Source organism: Vidua macroura, chromosome 7 (assembly GCF_024509145.1).
Source record: "Vidua macroura isolate BioBank_ID:100142 chromosome 7, ASM2450914v1, whole genome shotgun sequence".
NCBI classification, from domain to species: Eukaryota; Metazoa; Chordata; class Aves; order Passeriformes; family Viduidae; genus Vidua; species Vidua macroura.
Genome location: NC_071577.1, coordinates 35,280,870 through 35,293,667, shown reverse-complemented (window position 1 = coordinate 35,293,667; position 12,798 = coordinate 35,280,870). Strand labels below are relative to the sequence as shown.

Genomic DNA, 12,798 nt, shown 5'->3' with positions numbered 1-12,798 from the left:
GCCAAAAAATTAAAAAAAAAAGAAAAAGAAAAAGAAAGATTAAGAGTCAGAGCAATGCAGAAAATCAAAGCTATTAAAAGACAAGGCTGGACAATCGCTGAACCAGTGATGCAGGATTTGTTGCTCACCACCTCCATCTGCTGAAAGTTTCTGTCTGAAGCAGAAACAGATCAAATCTCATAGGTACCACTGCTCCTGCACTGAGAAAACAGCTTAAAATATATCAGTAGCAGTTTCAAAGAATGCATTAGACAGTTGGTTCTGGTGGGTAAGGCTCTGGTTCTTTTTGCCAGCTCTGCTAGTCCCTTACTCTGCCACAGGCAAAGACAAAACCTTCTAAAACTGCACAGTCAGGAATTGCTGGAACTTACCTCTCAATATCCAAACTCATCTGATTTTCAACAAGATTTGGGTCTTTGAAAATGAAACTAAGGCTTTATGGGGGAAAATTGGCTAGGATTCAGATGCTGAATAAAAATCACAATGCATACAAAGATCAATATCTACACACACACACAAACCCCGTTCTATGTGTGTGCTTCCAGATCAACCATTACCTGAACCCTGCAAGAACTGACCAGTGTGGAAAGGAGCAGGAACAGAGCCATCTTTGTGTATTCCAAACTGAGAAAATTATCAAAATAATGCAGAATAATTTGAAGGGGTGGACATCAGCTAAGAAATGATGAACAGAGAATCTGTGTTTGCTACTAGCTTACTTCCACAAAGATGCAGGCAGAGTATGTGTGAACCATCCATGCTCCATCCCTGCTGAAGAAGACCAGGCATGCACAGGGAGGAGGAGCTGGGAAAGATGCTCTGCTTTGTGTGTTTGCTCCTTTTTCTTCTCCCAAGAAATAGAATTGAAAAGCACTTTTCAGTAACTTAGCTGAAAACAGCACATGCTGCAATTTCCACTGAGCAGGTCCCCATTGCACAACTGCTGTTCCACAACCAAATGTCAGCAGAGCAGCTGAGCCACACACAGGCCTGGGAGGGAAAGGGAGCGCTCAGAAGCCTGGAAGGAAAAGGGAAATTGCAGTGCTGACCAAGGAAAATAACAAAACCCCCTTCTGTTAGGCTACTTGATGATATATGGTACATGGTTTGAGCTTCCTTGTGAATCCCTGTCAAGTCAACTACCAAGCAGAATTGGAATATTACACCAGATAATGTCCCAGTCCCAATCTTTTTGCAGGACTGGTACTCCATTACGCTCCCACTTTAGGTGGAAATGAATCCTACAGCCCACTTTGCCTCAATGTGTAAGGATAGGTTTCTAATTACTCTCTGTCACCTTGGAAAATTAAAATAGTACCTCTTGTTCTGATTGTGTATGAAAGTATAGCTAAAACAAATTTCATGGCACTGATTATGTGTCGTGTTCACTAAACTTTCCAATCCCATTATGGATCTTTCTATATTGACATTAGTGGAAGCTGCATGGTGAGTAAGAAAAATCAGATTTCAGGTGCTTACAAGCATGACAAATAGGCACTGAAATGGCCTTGAGCACTGTGATGTAGTAACAGAGAGGAAATTGAAGCATTCAATATTCTGAGGTGCCTGAGCCCTCTGCAGATGGCTCTTGGGTTTGAAGATACAGAATTATTTTTGTTGAAAGGGAGGTTTGTGTTGGTAATCTAGCAAAAAGAAATCATCTGGTTTTGTGAGGGCTTGTTTGTTTTGCTTTGACACTGCCAAACTAAATAATTTTAATGCAGGCAGCATAATATGAGTAACAATAATATACACACTAACTTGCAGCTCTTATTTTAGGAGCTCATCTCTAAATGAAATCAATGCAAGATTTAGCAAGTCCTTCATACAGTAACAAATCTCCAGCTCCAGGAGGCTACTGTACATTTCTGTGTTAATTAGGAGCTTTGTGGAATTTAATTCAAGGTTGCTGACAGAAAGGTTTGTGATGAGGAGTATTTTAAACCCATGACTGACAGTAACAGCAGTGCTGCAGTCTATTGCCTTAGTTGGACTATGTGTTCTGCCCATCTTCATACCCCACCATTTCATTAAATAAATTGATGCTTAATAGCTCATGGAAAAATAATATATTTCTGTATGTTAATCTTTGTATCATTCTGCACCGTATAATTGGATTTTATAATTAAAATGCATAAATTTAATTATATGCTTTTATTCTGGGGCCTGTTTCTATCTGGCAAGTAGACCTGTGGAAAGAGATGAATTCATAGTTCAATAGATGATCTGAAAATATTTATATATTATATAATCCATTTAGACATTCACTTTCAGTGAATGAAGACAATAGCAGCAGGTATCTAATAATTAGGTGTCATTAGTACATGCATAAAGATAAATTTTAATCTGTTATACTGCACTGAAATTATCATGGTTTAATATTTTTAAATTAAGAGCTTCACTGTTTTAGATTTTCATATACATGGAAGTGCTGCAATTTTGAAATAAATTTTAGTATTAAAACAGTCACAAAATAATAGAATAGTGATGTTTCCTCTTTAAATTGTCAGGCACAGCAATTGTGAGTCCTAGCAAAAAAAATCTGATTTGTTAACACAAACCTCCCTGATCTTCCAACAAGAATAATTCTGTATCTTCAAATAAAATTAACTCCAATTAGCTTGTAGGTTTAATCAAACATGTAGAACACAGATCAGAGCAACAAAATTGGCTATTACTCAGTAATATGCACAGGTGTGACCCTGCAAAGGTCAACAGCCAGGCACTTTGTTCAAGTATGGAAAGTTAAAAATAGCCTGCGCAAGTGTAGTTTATATAAACTGGTGATGTACAGTAGCCTTTGAAGGCAAGTAAGAGTGAAAAAGTGTATTTAATTACCTAAAATTTAATTGACCTGTACAGGAGAAAAATATGAAATATGAACAATCCAGCAGCTTTATGAAAGAAATGAAGTGGTACTTTATAAGACTATTAGAATTCCTATTGATTTTGTGAATAATCGTGTCCTTGATTATTTTATCTCTCTTTCCACACATTCAGCCATCCCCTGCAAATGAAATTTAATTATTGCTTAGACAGAATCTGAACACATCCTCAAGCAAAATAGTACAACCAGCAATGGCACAACAATTTGACAGCTCCCTGCAGCAGTACACAGAATCCATCCAGAACTGGATTGTGTCCCAGCGTGCTGCAAAACTACTCTTTGCTGCCTCTCCTTATGTTATCAGACAAAGCCAAGTCAGCCAAAGGATGAAACTGGGTAGCTGTTGGTGGAATTCCTGTTTCTCCCTCAAAGCCAGCACTTGCATACTCAGGACCAAGCCCAATTCCCTGCTGGTGGCCTCTCCTCCAGGAGCACAGAGGGAGGAAGGTCGGTGTCCCTCCTCAGTGAGGAAGAACTGAATTAACTGCCAGAAGGAAAGCAGCCTGTGCAGGATCAGTGGTTTGGTAGCAACCAGGACACCCCAGCATCACAGGGCTTGTGCAATGCAGGTCACAACACCAAGCTGATGTTTCAGACTGCCTGAAGACTCAGGCCGGTATCACAGCGCCAGTTAGGTCAAGATCTGGTCCAAAGTGGGAAAATCCACTTAATTTTGAGATGTTCTTCATGCAGCTGTTCAGAGGAAGAAGAGTTCTTTCAAATGCACCAAACACTGTGCCCAGCCATGACATTTCTATAAAGGTTGCAGGAGTACAAACAAGAGCTGAACTCAGCAGCTGCCTGTCATCTATGCCAGTTCTGGATGCCAGCATAGAAGACTGATTTAAAATTGCATGATGAGGTACATTTAAAATGTACATCAAAAACCTGAATTTATACAGGCTGGATTCATCCCTAATTTTATAAGTACATCTTGTCACATTTTCCAGTCAGCTTAACCTTTTGAAACTACTACCTATTAGCAGGCCAAAACCATCTTTTAGCTTTAGAAGGGGTTTAAATTCAAAATATACTTGGCACTTCTGTTTCAAGTAAAGACTAAAAGCTGGTAAAAGAGAGTCTCACACTGAGCTAAACCCACCCCAGAATGGTGTTATAAATATGCAGAGGCTACAGGGAATAAAAACAAAAAAAGACCTTTCTTTCAGCAAAGAAATCTGCTTCCTTCTCAGGATCAAATATGATCCAAGAGAAAATGGTGAAAACTATAAAAAATTACACAGAATGAGAGTCTACAGCAACATATAGAAATATTCTTCAGTAATATGTAAGAGAACAAGGAAATAAGTATCAGTTTATAGTTCTAGATTGAGACACTTAAGTTAATCTCTGAATACTCACCAAGATGACCATACTCAGGGTCTGAGTAAAGACATTGAACTACAATGAGACTGAGGAATGGATATTACTGAACCCAAAGGGAAAGTAAAGCTTGATGTTCTCAATTTGAACATATCCAACAGTCACCATTAATAAAGTCTGATGGCATGATTTCTCTAACAAACCCAATTCAGGCTTGAAAAGAGAAAATACATTGTGTGTGTTTTATAAGGTGGAACAGAGTCACTTGGGACCTACAAATTCATGAGTAGGACCTCAGTAGTTTGTGAGTCTTTATAACACACCCTGATAGGTTTGATTTAATGCAGATAAATGGAGATTAAAAGGATGGTCCTGTACAATGACCAGAAGAACTTTTACTTGTACATTTTCGAGAGAGAGAAAATACAGAGAGAAAAAAAATAAAAATAAGAAAAAAGGAAACCAGAACAAGGCTCTAGCCATATTTGTAGGCAAATAAGCATATGCAAGTGGAAGCCTGAGCCCTGTGTTCTCCGTAATATTCCATGTGCAGCTGTGAATGCTTGCACTAATGCCAGTTAATCTGCAGAGCGATGGGCTGAGGGAAGGCAGGGTTGGCCACAGCACTGGAGTCATCTACTACTCTTCAAACATTGAAATCCAACCCTTCAATTCCTCCTGGGCTCCACCAGAAGGGAGCAGATGGAGCCTCACTAAGCTGCTCATTCAAACACAAATGCATGGTAAGGCAGTAAACATTAGGGGTTTGACACAATATCAAAACAGAAGAACAGCAAGAGTTTTGCTAAAAGTGCTTCTCACTTAAGCCTTTCTCTGATGCTTCCATTAGAGTGAGAGTTCATGGCCTAAACCAGGACTAGCAGCATACCATTAAATCTGAGTAAACCTTGTTTATATTAAAAAACCAATTAAAACTAGAGAAAAGACCCTTTGCAATGGCACAGTCTGACTCTGTTTTTATGTGATGCACCAATTTCAAGCAGCTCTGCAATTTGTTGTTTGCATCCTTGCAATTAAGGCTAATCTTTGACATCCTGCTCTAAGAGGATGCCTTTCAGCTTGCTTTTGCTTTGGTTTTTCTTGAAAGGTCTGACAATTTTCTCTGTCACTCCTACTCCAGATGAAATATGTATTTTTTTCTCTTTCTAGCAGTCAAAGTTTAGAGAACAAATAAAATAAGGATGAAAAGTTCTTCTTGCTCAGCTTTTTAATTTAAAGGTTTTTCTACTTTAATTTTCTTTCTTTCCTTTTTTTTTAATTCATTGAACTCTTAGGGTCAGTAGTAAAAGTGCCATTCAAGTATCTCTTTTTCCTGAAACCACGGCAGAAACCATCCATCTCTTTGGGATAAATAAGCTTAAAGAAGACTTTCTTTCGTTCTCTTTACCACGATTGAAGTGAAATTGCTTGCACCACGGATATAACTTCATTTTAAAAGAGTTTTCTTAATAAATGCAAAGTAGGATTCAGAGTACACAGAAAGATGGGACAGAAAAGGATAAGGATCCACAAGAAGAATAAACCTCCAAAGAGCTTTCTCCTACTTTCTGGATATCTTATTCTAATTCTGACATCCTTCCTCCTCACAAAACAATTCTGACTGCAAACCTTTCCAAACAATCTCTTTTGAGTTGAGGAATATTTTCACACCATTTTGTGATCTGATACATTCCAGCCACTCACATGTGGCCTTACTGGTCTGTCAGGATGCATTCCTGTCTCACTTTATTAAATACCTTGAGGATAATATTTGCTACAATACAGTTGGGCAAAGAAGAGAATGTGAAACAAAGTCTTGATTCTGAAATCCCTGACCAATCTTGTCATTCAAATAGAAACAAAAAGTATGGAATAAATCCAAAGAGGAGAAGGAGAACAGTTTTCTGTGCTTATTCAAAGGATAATGATGTCCTAGGGGAGACAATAAAAGAAAATGAAATTGTACAACGGACACCTCTAGTACATCTAGTAAACCTTGTAGGAAAATATAACAACAAAATCAATTTAAGAAAACCTATTTGTGAGGATGCTAAATAAAGCAAGCTAGCAACAAGACTTTGAAATGCATATATTGTAAACTGAGTACTAATACTTAAAAAAAATTATTCCTAATTATGGTTGAGATTCCATAAGGATATTTACCCAGTGCTTACCTCTTCTTTTGTGCAACCTGACTTCCTATAAATGATCAGGGAAAGAGAAACACGGCAAAGCTCTTCAGCACAGTGCACACCATGTACTGTTCTGCTCAAAACAATGCCTGCATTTGCCCAAAAGTTGTGAGTGTTTAAGGTAGATCATCCACGTGCTGGTTTGTTCTGCATGGATGGTTACTCCTGTTAAACCTTGTTGATTTTTATGTAAGAGGAACAGCAAAATGAAAGTGCAGAACACCAGAGTCTCATGCTGCACTGTTTCTAAATATACTGGCTACACAAAGTCCATCAGCATACCAAAAACAACCTTTTGTAGCAGGTATAACAGTGTCTTTATTCTCATTTTAAAGGCATAATGAGATTTTCATCTGATTATAACAATTATCTCTTTGTGCTGAAACTAAGTACAATGAAAATAGTCTAAATGGATTTTGGAAAGAGTGGGATAAAGTCACTGAGTGAACTGGAGTAATGTTTGACAGAATGGCAGGAAGGAATCTGCAGGTTTGCTGTAAAATATATGTATTAAAAAGAAAAGAAACCAACAAAGCAACACATACACACATACTTCTAGCCCAATACTCTAGCACATAAAACAACTTATATTCATTAATGATGCCAATACATCCCTCTCCGTTTTAAGAGATAAGTTCCTAAATACTTATGCAGTGCTTTGAACTCTGAAAGTCTTTTAATTGAAAGAGACTGCACATTTCAGCAGTACTTAAATTACTTCAGGTAATCCAAAATTCATCTGAAAGTTCAAAGAGATTAATTTATAGAGTATTGGCATTTCAAGCGACCAACTCTTAACCTGTCAAATTATATATCTTAAAAACTACAGCAAAAATCTCTTTTTAGAACTTTGGTCTGGTCATGCATTGCAGCTTATCAATAGCAGTAAAGCTTGGCAAACACAGAGGCTGTGGTTGAAGTTCATGTCAATATAGCACAAGGTCCAGGAAAGACTTGCTGTCTCACTAAAAGCTTTTCTAAAGATTTAACTAGAAAAATGCTAATGCTATTGTTAGATTTTTCTCTGCACTGCATCCACATTCACCCTGCAAGAGCTTCCCGCACATTGTCACAGATATTAAACATAAATGTAAGTAATGAATATCAAACAAAAAATCCTTTTGCACTACTACAATAAGCACAGCATTTACATTTCAGGATGCTGAATGATAACAATCATAACTCTGAAATTATTTACTGTGAAATTTGGGCCACTAAAATAACTCTAAATATGCAATTCTCAAGGAAAAGTTCAAGGAGAAAAACGCTTAGTTCTTATTCTTGCATCATAAATTAAAAATTAGCTGTATCCAAGTCTTAGAACATTTAATAATTACATTTCCATCTTCTATTCTTCCCTTGAGGTGTGCTTTATTACACAGGTGCACAACTGAGTAGGGATGCTCTGACTGACCTCTCCATTCTCTTAAAAGTCCAAGATGTATTCCCACTTACTATAAATGATCAAAGTTTTATGGACTAATGACAGTTTAAAATACTTTTTTTCCCCACTTTTACTGCAGTCCTGTCATTAAGACTAACAATCTAAAGTAGCTAAGAGAATGAGTAAGCAAGATGATTTACACAGATGATAATGCAATGGTAAGAAGTGGGGAAAGTTCCTTTCAGATTTTTTTGTAGCTGACGCATTAAAAAGATTTACACCAAGGTCTTTAAGTGAAAAGAGAGCATTGCCAAAGAGGTCTGGCAAGCTCTTCTATCAGTAAAATACTCTACCCCATAAATTTAACCAAACTCTCAGCTTAAAACCTGATTATCACTACGAAGAGTTTGCCTTGTTACCAGAGAAGCCCACCAGCCCAGTATCCAAAGGGTCTGATATAAATCAGACAAGGCAGCAACACTTCTATAAAATTTTCACCACCATGACATCGCTCGTACTTTTTAATTTCCCATGATGCCACGTACAAAAGCTGAGGAAATATTCAGCATGAGAAAGCACAGGCTCTAATACAGAGCAGTCATATTGAAATTACTTAGGGCTGGGCACAGCAGTAAAAGCTTGGAAGTCTCTGTGCCGGGCCGATCTGTACCTTCAGAGCAAGACTTACAAGAATCATGGCATAGGGTTCAACTTCTTTCAGTTCTTCAATAAGAGGTCAATTTAGAACAAGCTTGTATCTTTTTCATAATCCAACTTCTACTGTTTTTGTTCTTCAGAAATAGCCTGAATCAGATCTGAGTTTAGGTGTAGGGCAGATTCAGATCAAGGTTTTCTATTATGACTGTACCAGTACATGCATTTGACATTTGAAAACAGCAGTATTTAATGCAACTCACAACAAAATTTCAAGGCAAAATCACAGAAAGAAAACATGAGGCTTGCTGTTGCTCAGTTTAACAGAACATTATTTGTTTGGTGCTAAAAATGGGCTTAAAGTTGTAAGCCATGACTGTTTTGACAGTCCTTGCTTCCAGATCAGCTGTTCCTGACATTTCCATCAACTATCAACTTGGATTGCAGCCCATCCAGATCTAGAAAACAGGTGCCATCCAGTTTTGGACTTCACCCAAAAAGAGTAGGGAAGATACTTATATGTCCTCACCCTCACCCTGAAAGTCTGAATAAAGTGATAAACTTTATATAGGGAACTCCAACAGTCAGATCCTAGCAGGAAGAAAAGCAAGGGGCCAAAGGGGTGGACAAGAAAAGGGTCTTTTTATGCCACAGCAGTGCAGGCATCTCTGCTGAGGGCAGCAGGTTGCCCTCATTCAGACATCTCTGAGCCAAATTCTTTAGCCTCCAAACAGACACAAACAAATACATAGAAATCCACTGGGATGGAAGCCAGGTTTGCCTTCTGACCAGTCCACACATCCTGTGCAATTCTACTCTGAAACTGAATCAGGACACAGCCTTGGATAACTGGTCCATCATAGTAGTGCTGAGTTTCTATGGAAAAGTTGATAAGCAGCTGGATATCATTCAGGAATTGTTGTGCTCCTTCAGCCAAACAAGGGTGGAAGAGAAAGCCACCAAAAAGGGAGGAACCTTCCATAACCAACACCTTTCCCAGCTCACTGCTGTGATTTGGCAGTCTACAGGCAGACAGAAGTGTCAGGAATTTAAACAATTCTGTTTACACAAAGGTTACAAACCTTGCTGGCAGCATTTACAAACACAGAAAGAGGCAGATCCCATTCCTCTTTCTGCTGAGCCTTTCCTCAACTGAACTTTGAGCACTTGCAGGTCCAGTTTTCAATTCTCCAACTTTCTTTCAGGTTTCAGACTACATACTGGAAACTATCAACACCCAGTTGTAAAATAGTGTCACAAAATCCAGGTATTGGCATGGTAAAATAACACCAAAAAAAGTAATAGAGAGCCAACATGCATCAAAGGAAGGTCAGCCTACAAGTCTTATTCCTAATCTTTAATCTGCATCAAAGAATTTACTCCTCTATCCAACCACAGATATTATCTATGGCTGTCTAAAATACAGTTAGTATTTGTAATGGTATTCTGATTGAGATAAGGAAAAAAACACTGAAGGTTACTCATGAAAGTACTTACCAGTGTTCCTCGTTGGTCAGAATTATAAGTTTTAGCAAATAAATTCACTATTTCAAATTATAGGAGACCCTGTGCCAGCACTGCATGTATTTATTCAAAAACATACATTCACATGTGCATAGGAAGCTCCAAAAAATGGATGTGTTCTAAACAAGAAACAGGACAGAATGTGACCTTCATGGCTACAAATATTCAACTGAACACAGAGATTTTAAACTGGTTTAGGAAAATGCTTGTTTTACATTCACCAGTTTGGAGAGGGACTCCAATTCTGCAAATGCAACTACATCAGCTCTCCAATGGCAATGGCAGGAGTGATCATGAACAGAGTGATTTTACTTTCTGGTCAACATCCACTTGTCAGAATTTTTATATAGGTTCCTTCTTCATTGAAATGAAGGAAAGGCTGCATCTATTTCTTCATTCACATACAAAATATTTAGGAAAAATTAGCAGGAAACTCTCACAGAAACACAGCATCTTCCCTCCCACTCCCTGCCTTAGCATTTTGTACAGCAGCCTGGGAAACCATAACAGGTCATGCATTAAAAACCAGTTTTCAGAACAATTCATTACAAGCACTGCAGAGTGCTTGTTGCTTTCATGTTCTCCCCAGATGATGTGTTGACTGCATATCATATATGCAAGCCCTCATTCCTTGCAGACCTGCTCCCAAGAGAGAGTTAAAAGTGGGAAGACACATTATTCATCCAAGTGAATGAGAAGTTAAAAATGTTCAGAGGGGATTACAAATATCATTTTTCCCACTGACTCTCTTTCACATTAAGTCCTGTTGACTGCACACGTTCTCACAACTGTCCCCTTTGCACAATTGTAGAACCATCTTAATCTCAAGTATCTTCCTTCAGGTAAATTCAGAATATTTCTCTTGTTTGCAGTGTGTTGGGAAAGACATGAAACTCATTCATAAAGAAATTGTTTCTTCTTGCCCATACTTTTATTCTCACATGAACTACAACTTTTACATCCTGCATATATAGGAGTTGCGTAGAATTGTGATTTATTGCACTTGTTTCACCCACTTTCACTTTTTACTCCAAACAATTTTTTGCTTTGTTTTGTTCGACTTTGTATTTCAGTTACTGGGTTTTCTCCTGCAGTGTATGAATTTAAAGTTCTGGAATTCTGAGACACTATTTGTTGCAGAGGCCTGTTGTCAGTAGATGGCAGCATGTGGCTGCTTAGCACACAGACTGCCAAAATTCTTACAAGGGAAACAAACTTCTAGGCAGAAACAGCTGGGTCTTTATAAACCCCTATCCCTACATATCTTTCCCAGCAAAATACTGCAGTCATGTCTCTTACAAAATCCTTCAGGGCCTGAGTCAAACTGTGAAGCTTTCCTTCATTCTGGGTTTGGTGTTTGGTTGAGATTTCTTTTTTCCCAAACAAAAGCACAGCAGAAATTAAAAGATTTCTGTAAGTCAGAGATAATCTAGATAGAGTCTCTTGGTACAGATACTCAGAAAGGTCTGTAAAGGTTTGGAATTCCAGCCCTGCATCTGAAGTTTAAGACATCAATTCTAGCAACGAAACCAATTATTGTATTCCTGCTTCTTCACAGTTCTTGACTACACAGGGTACTTTCCTGCTATCAAACAATACACACACATATATATAATATTTTCTCTCTTTCCTACATGTATAAAAGGATGCAGCAGTGTATCCAGGAGTATACACCTAACAAAATTTAAAATTATGAATTCCAAAATTTCACTCCTCTCTCAGCTGGTTTTCATATGATAATTTAAATGGAAACAGTTCCCAAGTTAGTATCATGTACATGTCTCATTCATTCTAAATTCCTAATTCTTTACATTCCCAAAACCAAAATGGGCTTGAGAAAATGTACACAGCTCTTTGCATTTGTAATCTACAGTTTACTTCTCTGAGTAAGTAACTATATTAAATGTTGTGGGCAACATATAAAAGTGAATTTCTGTATGCAAGGTTTATTTCCATGTACATGATGTGGTTCTTTCAGGTTAGCAAGCTTAGCGTGTGTTTATAACAGGGTCTTCACAGTGGATAGAAAGCTCCTCTGTCCTACCTGGATACATCCCTTTCACTTTCTGACAATATAGAGGCTTAACGGTGTATTTTTCTGAAAATTTTATACAAGTGCTACAAGTCCACAAACAGTTCATGCAGCTCCTGTGTCATGTCCACAAACAGCCAGAATTACTTGGCAATTTTAAATAAATGCTAAAAAACAAGAACCTATTTTAGGTTGCTGGTGTGTTTTTCTTACCTGACATGATTTCATTAGCCTTATTCTGTCCCTCAGAAGCAGCTAAAATTCCACTTTTTCCTCATTGCAAATAGGAGCTGCTTCAGCACTGTGGGGAAAGAAAACCCTTTTGTCAAACAACATAGTGCTTTTAAATTACAACATACCATACAATTGATCTTAATAAAACAAGGTGTCAGAAGGGCCTTCCAGCATGTGAGAGCTCATAGATGTTTTTAAAGCATCAAGTCCATTCATTTTGAGCCTGTGAGGGTAGTGGCCATGGCTCCCATGCCAGAGGCAGGATAGCTGGAGTGCACAGCACTGATGGAAGCGCTGCCTGTGAATCCTCTGCTCCTGGTGGGGCTCCTTCAAGCCTCTGAGCTCTGGGCACCCAGATCAGGCCTCTCCCTACCCAGTCCTGCTGCCTCAGGACCCCCAGCGTCTGTCAGGAGGAGCATGTGCTCCCCCAAGCTTCTCCTGGCAGCTCCTCAGATTATTTAATCTCCAAAAGTCCATCTGTCAATGAACAGAAGTTGAAACCAGCTGCTCATCCATGGAGAGCATCACTAGGCAATTATTGCCACAGACTATCTCAGAAAGTCCAAAT

General features: G+C 38.3%; 1 protein-coding gene across 1 annotated transcript in view; it reads right to left on the bottom strand.

Annotated features, from left to right (window-relative positions):
* The window catches only part of SPOPL (speckle type BTB/POZ protein like), a 130,025-nt gene that overhangs the window by 22,388 nt on the left and 94,839 nt on the right, over positions 1-12,798 (bottom strand). The window contains exon 12 of the transcript XR_008437864.1: positions 12,210-12,297. The gene's annotated coding sequence lies outside the window, so the exon portion shown is untranslated. The remainder of the gene's footprint in view (positions 1-12,209; positions 12,298-12,798) is intronic.